The 7,152-nt window shown below is 43.0% G+C and overlaps 1 long non-coding RNA gene across 1 annotated transcript; it reads right to left on the bottom strand.

Annotated features, from left to right (window-relative positions):
- Positions 1-394: 394 nt before the first annotated feature.
- LOC109752645 (uncharacterized) lies at positions 395-3,234 on the bottom strand. The gene is made up of 5 exons (XR_002230324.4): positions 3,140-3,234; positions 2,822-3,041; positions 2,678-2,739; positions 639-1,119; positions 395-528 (listed from the first exon to the last, which is right to left on the bottom strand). It is a non-coding gene; the product is annotated as an uncharacterized lncRNA (long non-coding RNA).
- Positions 3,235-7,152: the final 3,918 nt, after the last annotated feature.

The following is a 7,152-nucleotide window of genomic DNA, read 5'->3' as shown; positions in this document are numbered from 1 at the left end:
AATTGTGTGCTGTGTTTCTCATGCTCGCTCAAAACAACTACCCCGCGACCCATGCCTCCTGCCTCTGCCTGCCGACGCTCCTACGCCATTGAGGGTCGCCGCCCCATGGCACACAGGTCGCCACCTGACCCTCCTCCTCCGCCACGGCCGACGGCCTTGCCTCCTTTTCCCTTGTCACCATCGATCTGCGTAGGCCTCCGCCGCCGCCGCCGCCGCTGGCCGGCCTCTCCTTAAGCACAGGTCACCACCCACCGCTCCTTTGTTTGGCTGTCGATCGACGCATGTGGCTATACGCCACCACCGGCCTATCCTTGCGCGTAGGTTGCGCACTCAGGAAGAACGCAATGAAGTAGTAGGTGAAGGACATGACAGCGGCGATGATGGAGACTAAGGTGGCCGATCTCCAAGCCCGGCAACTACGAGAGGACGACCTCGGCAAGGCCGAACATCACCAGGTACATCGTCCCATCATGGCTGTAGTTTGCATCATGACCCTTTTAATGGCGGCAGTTGCTGGGCACCACAGACCTGCACACTCAAGGCAAGGAACTTCTTTCAGTCCATGACTTCTATGAACAAAATATTTACAGATCTTCAGAAGCCAAAGAGGCTTAAATAGTTAAACTGCTTGTGCTTACATTATGGCCATGGCATCTGTGATGCGTAGACAACCGTGTACTGTGTAGTGCCACACATAGCTACATCTCTAGGCCATGCATGGACATGATCAAGACTGTGAGACCCGTTTATTCTGCCTAACAACAGACATGCATGCATGCTGCCAATGTCCATCCATACATGTCAGGAGAAGTTTATTTGAGGATTATTTGTTACCGAGGCAGGAGCGGACGGCGTCCATGTACAAGTATAGCTCCGTTTTCCGTGGATGGGTTCCGGCGAGCGGTAGTAGTCGGAGACGAGGACGGTGATGTAGTAGGTGATGTAGGCGCAGGCGATGAGGGCGATGGGCTGACGACCTAGCCCATCTGCGCCACGCTCTGCATTAGCGCCAGCATGCCGGACCTTCTATCATTTTGATCTTGTAGGGATCATGACCTTAAAAGTGGGCTTCCACACGGCGAAACCGAGCAAGTTGTATTGCTCCAAATTTGAATCCCACTACAGTGCACCAGCAATTAGAGAATAGGTATTATTATGCAGATATAAAAAAAATCACCCGATGGATATTTTTAACAAAAAGTACGGAACTAAGTTGTGGTTGAAAAAACACATCAGCGAAAATTGAATAGCAATGTGATAGCTTTATATAGTGCTTCAGTGATAGCTTTGTACAATGCTTCAGTGTTTATAATGGAGTCCATTACAGTTTAGATAAATGAAAAAGGAGGGACAACAATACAAAATTCAAGTACAATCAAGTATTTTTATTTGTTTGTGTTTCTAAACCGAAGTTGTAAACTGGAAGTATGTGAAGGCAACCGTTATAAAGTACATAGCAGAAAATAGTAGTTCAGTAAAATATGGAACACTGGTGTAACTGAAATAGCTTGTGTTGAAAATTTAACTAATGCATCCCTCATCAAGCTAGAACACAAAATACTGCTATGAAAATGATTCCTTCAGATTATATTTCAGGGTGTAACATTTCCCAACAGAAAAATGTTTGCTACTGCTCATATGGGGCAGCAAGCTCCCTTCTGGTTAAAAGGATTTGAGTGGAAGGTTGATTATAATGAATGCAAGCAAGCATGCTTCTACTGAGGCTTAGAAGAAGCCAAGGAGTATGTTCCAGAACCTCTTTTATATTACTTCATCACAAAAAGTTACTCCAATATTTGCTTTTTTCCTAAATATACATGATTGACTTGAATGATTTTCTATTATATTGCAAGATGCCCTATTTGTATCATAATATTTCCTTTTAATCACTGGTCGGTGTCATGAAGCAGAGCTTATTTTGTGGATAGATGCATTGGTTTATATTTCTAGCCTTTTAGATTTTCCCTAATAATATGGAGCTGATTACGATGAATGATGTGCTTCTTTGCAAATTTCGCATGTGTATAATTACAAAAAACGGTTCTCGGCATTACCTATTTGATAGGAAAACATGAATACAAAGGTTTGGCTATGTTCACTAGGGGATTAGTCTGAGTATTTTTTTTGTGTGTTACAACATTTTTAAACATCTTTATTTCCTCTCTTATGTTGGTACATCAATGTATTTTAATCATTTTCTTGATATATTATCTTCATATGATGAATGCTAATTGTTTTCACATGATAATACATGCGTTGCACGTGCAAGCTTACTATTTATTTAAAACTGAAAATAAAACGTATAACCTGATCCATTCTAAACACTAAAGAAGTTGCACTTCCTACTTCGAGAGTGTAAAATGGTGCATTTGAATGTCTGCTTGTTGGAACTATGCAGTTATGCGATATCCTTCTTTCATGTAGATATCCTATTAGCTGAGAGCATCAACAAGGTTTTGTTGATCTATCATGAACCGGTTTAGAATAAATGTTTCTGAAGTATAATGCTTGTGGTAAGACATATAAGATTTAGAGTTACCGATGAAGGTAATCTGGAACTTTGATATAGTAAACAAATATGCCCAACCATCACATCAAGGAGAGATTCCATAGGATACCCCAAGGATTTCCCAAACTATAAAAATAAGGTGCAATGCAACTCGGAATCAAAACATACTCGTCAATTTAGACTTGTTGCTCCCATTCCCTTTCGGCACCTTCTTATCCTCCTTCGTGAAGCTGAACCATTAAGGATTGCATCGTCAACACAGCCACCAACTAAGCGGATTAAAGGAAACCCAAAACTAGGAAGAAAGCTTACTCCTTTTCGACTGGTAGTAGAATAGCCACCGGGATTGCGAGTTCGCGAACGGGGACCTCCAGTCTCGGACCTACCCGTCCCTATTGGCCAACGAAGCCTGTCTCCCCAGACCAGAAGTCAGGTAGCGACACATGAGACACAACCCAGTGCCCTCACCGCCCGGCGGCGGCGGCGAAGGAAGCGCCGCGTAGAACAGTCCATGGCCCCCGAGTAGATAACCCTAGGGGTCCGAACATTGCATGGAGTGAGGTGATGCACCTGTTGATGAACCGAATTGACGGGGAGGAGTAGGAGGTGGGGTCGGAGAGATAGACTAACCTGGACTGGGACGAGCGCCGGAGAGGGTGTAGAGGCTCATGGCGGCAATGACGACAGCGACAACATCAGGAGGAGGGAGGAGCCCGGCATCCTCTATCTACTTTTCCTAATGTTTTTCCTTTTATTTTGGACTGTAATTTGCATGATTTGAATGAAACTAACCCGAACTGATGCTATTTACACCAGAATTACCATTGTGTTGTTTTTTTTTGAAGAAATAAAAGTTCTTGGATTGGAACGAAATTTTTTGAAGAATTTTTATACAATAAAAGAAAAATACGTACTAGAGCCAAGAACCACCGGAGGGGGGCCCCTGGGGGAGCACAACCCACTAGGGCGCCCCCCTCAGGCGCGCCCAGGTGGGTTGAGCCCTCCTGGGGGCCCCGCAGACCCTGAGTCCAGCTCCATAAATACCTCGCTCCACCAATCCCACCTCCCGTTTTCTACACCACGACTGATTTTCTCGCGTCATCTCCTGCACGCACGAAAAAAATCGCCCGAGCCTCGACCGTGGGCTAGGACTCGTCCGCCTCGCACCGCCCGCTCCGCAATGACGCCCAGCGCAACCTCTTCTTCGACGCCCCTGCGCACCCCCTCACCGCCGCCGCCATTGCCGATGCCCTGCGCGTTCACCTCTACGTCCTCGATGACCGCGCCCGCTCGCGTGACGTCCTCGCGCTCAAGCGCCGCCCGCGCATCCACGTCTGCGTAAGCCACGTCAAGGAGGTGGAGGAGCCCCTCGACCCGGCCCATGCCCTCGCTTGCTTCAACGACTCCGCCCGTCTTGGTGGGGTCGATTCGCCCATCGCCCGACTCATCTCCGACGAGTTTGGCGTCAGTGGGTACGCCCCGCCGTTCGTATGCTTGGCGGGTTCTAGAACACCCGTGACGTGTATGAGCTTGACTAGGGCGAGGGGCTCGTGCTCGAGCTCGACAAGACGCACTTCGATCTCGTCACCAACTACGAGCTGGACTGTGAGACTCCAGAGCAGGCAGGGGGCGACGAAGACGAAAGTGGGGGCAGTTCGAGCTTGTCGCTGCCGGAGACCCTGGAGAGGTGCGTGAAGAGACCTGGTTAGATTTGTTGGCCACCACTGGTAGATGCTCCATGTCTCCTCCTCTGGTTCCTTGTGCATTATTGGGTTGTCTCAATTTTCAGTTTGGAACACTTAGCTATGATTTTTTTTGATTAATATTGATGTCGTTGTTACATATTGGTACTGGGAAGATTTTATGTATTATCGCTGAGCTCTCATGAGCAGGCCTAATTTTACAGATGTTTAGTGCACCGGTTCCTGTTCATTTACAACACAGCCCTGCGATCTAATTGATGTTTCTCTGAATTTATGACAAGTAAACTGAACTAATAACAAATCGGATGTCATCTCTCATGTTGCCGATTCAACCCTAGACAATGTTGCGTGGCCCGCGGCCATGGACGATGTGCTGTTGGACAACGACGCGAGCCCGAGGCAGCCAATGTGAATGACAACCGGGGTATGTAATGCCCCCCCCCCCCAATCTTTATTAACTTTTTTGAGTCCTATGTAGTGTTGTTCTATTTGTTATGCGGTTTTTCTTAAAAATGTACATCTCCCTTTCATTCATTCATAATTCATACAATAAAAGAGTGTTTTACTATCTGGTTTGTCTGGAGCTTAAAACCGATAGCTTTATGCAGGAGGGCAGGAGGTTGTATGTTGGTTTTGGAAATACCTGTTTGTCCATAGAAAACTACAAAATGCATGTGCGCTTAGAATTCGGATATAGTCACATTTGGCAATATGCAAGATTATTGTTATCTAATAGATTTTTCATGTTTCTTTCTTTTTGGAGAAAATCGTTTATCTTTCAATCTTATCACAGGGCCATCAGAGAACATTGGACTACTACACTTTCAGTGAGACCTACATTAGGCCAATGACACATTTTAATTAATGAAAAATATGAGCTGAGAACATATAGGAGCTCTTTTGGTTCAGATATCTTCTTAAACATGAGTTCCTTTTGAAATCCCTCTTTTCTTTTCTATATTCAGTTTCTAAGCTAATGTCCTCCTAGCCTAGACCATGTTCATCTGACTAATCTTCTCAGTTAATGCCCTCCTTGCCTGGATCACGTTCATCCGATTAACAAAGGCTTGGCCATCTTGTAATAGTAGCTGTTGAAGTGTACACTACTTCAGTTTGCATGAGAACAACCGCTTATATGTGTGCCTCAATAGTAAAGTAGGATTGCTTGTATAATTTTCTGTAGTACTTTGTCCAGTTTTAAATGTTCAGTTTCTTAACTTATTATGAGGCTTGCATCAATCAAAGAAATCATGCGCCCTTGGCTTGATCAAATGAACTTATGTTTGCTAATTTTTTTTAGAGTGTGTTTCCTCCTACTATCTTATTATTCTGTAGGTAATTATGTTTTGGAATCTGGTGGGTTCAAAGAACTTTCACAATAAGAATGTGCTAACCTTTTTTCAGGGAAAACATAAAGAACAAAAAGGAAATGGCAATTTTGAGATTTCTGTAAAGTGACGGGCATTGCTAAATCAGATAACACACTATTCAAAAAGAGAACACATTCATCACTTCATTTTAGAGATTCAATAAAGTAAGCAAAACTTGGAATCCAAGGCAGAATACCAACTATTGTACTACTGAATACACGTTTATTTGCCGACATGAAACTATCTATCACATGTAGGCGTGTTTGCTCCTCGGAGCATAGCAATATGATATGCTCTTATATAAACATCATCCTGCTTACAATGTTAATTCAAAGCCATAATTCAAGTTCATATCTTGCTTACAACGTCAATATAATTGCTTTGTAATCTCTGTCAAGATTAATAAACTGTACATGCATGTCACGCAAATAGGAAAACTTGACTAGATCTACACGTATATTTCTATCACTTCTGATATCTCATCGACTATTTACATACCATCTTGCATACCAACAATACAAGAGTGTTGACTTTATTTTATTTTATTTCATTTCTGACATAGTTCCCAATTAGGCTTACAAATATTTTATAGTATCACTTCCGTCATCAAGCTTATGATGAATGTATTCCCTTGAGCAGTATTTCATCCATTTGGATTTAGGTGACATGTGTGGTGGCACGAGAAAATGGAAGGCCCTAAGCTGAAGGAGAGCATCAATTGACATGAGAGATAAGCAATATCTATTAGACACGCATACTATCAGGCTAACACAAACCACTCGGGAATGAAGTATACTTACCATAACTTTATATGTGTTGACTTGAGTTTTCCTATTAGTAAAAGAAACATGCCATTTTTTTGCGGTTCATGGATTCAAGCTCAATGTTGAATTATTATCTGATCTGCAAAAGCATGCCATACTGCTGCTCATGGTCACATGATTTATAATTTATAACTACAATTATTCAAATTAGTATCTTGCATGAAGTCTTGACATCTAGCTTGATCAAAGATTCCACTGTGTGCTTATTTCTCCATCATATCGCACAATGAATAATATCAGTAGATAGATATCTCCTTTTTATGCAATGAATTTCATGAAATAAAACATCGTCCATCACCGTCTCCGACGTAATCTTAAGTGCACATGCATGGCTTACTGTCACTGCTTTCTTGTAGTATTAGTGTCGTCTTTGGCTCTTTCCTTTCTTGAATTTTCCAATGACAGAGTACATGCCTAAACATATTCGAAGTTGCTGATTATTTTGTTGCAAATATAGTATTTAGTAATTTGACGTGAACCCTTGAAGGTCCAATTAAGGCTATTTGACTAGGAAGCTAGGTTATATGTGCTCAAAAGAACCTACCCCTGTTATGCACCAGTTTTTTGCCTTAGCATTGTTTCTGCTGTTACGCTATATATCTTGTATTAATTGAATTTTGAAGATAGCGATTAAGGAATTCATCTACAATAGGAACTTACTTCCCAACAAGGAAAGTCCAGTGGTTGGGCAACAACATGTGGAAGGATAATTACTGGATACTTTTTTTAGCGAACAACTGTGGAGC

Source organism: Aegilops tauschii, chromosome 4, assembly GCF_002575655.3.
Source record: "Aegilops tauschii subsp. strangulata cultivar AL8/78 chromosome 4, Aet v6.0, whole genome shotgun sequence".
Classification (NCBI taxonomy): domain Eukaryota; kingdom Viridiplantae; phylum Streptophyta; class Magnoliopsida; order Poales; family Poaceae; genus Aegilops; species Aegilops tauschii.
The sequence above is the reverse complement of the archived record's forward strand: the minus strand, read 5'-3'. Positions and strand labels throughout refer to the sequence as shown.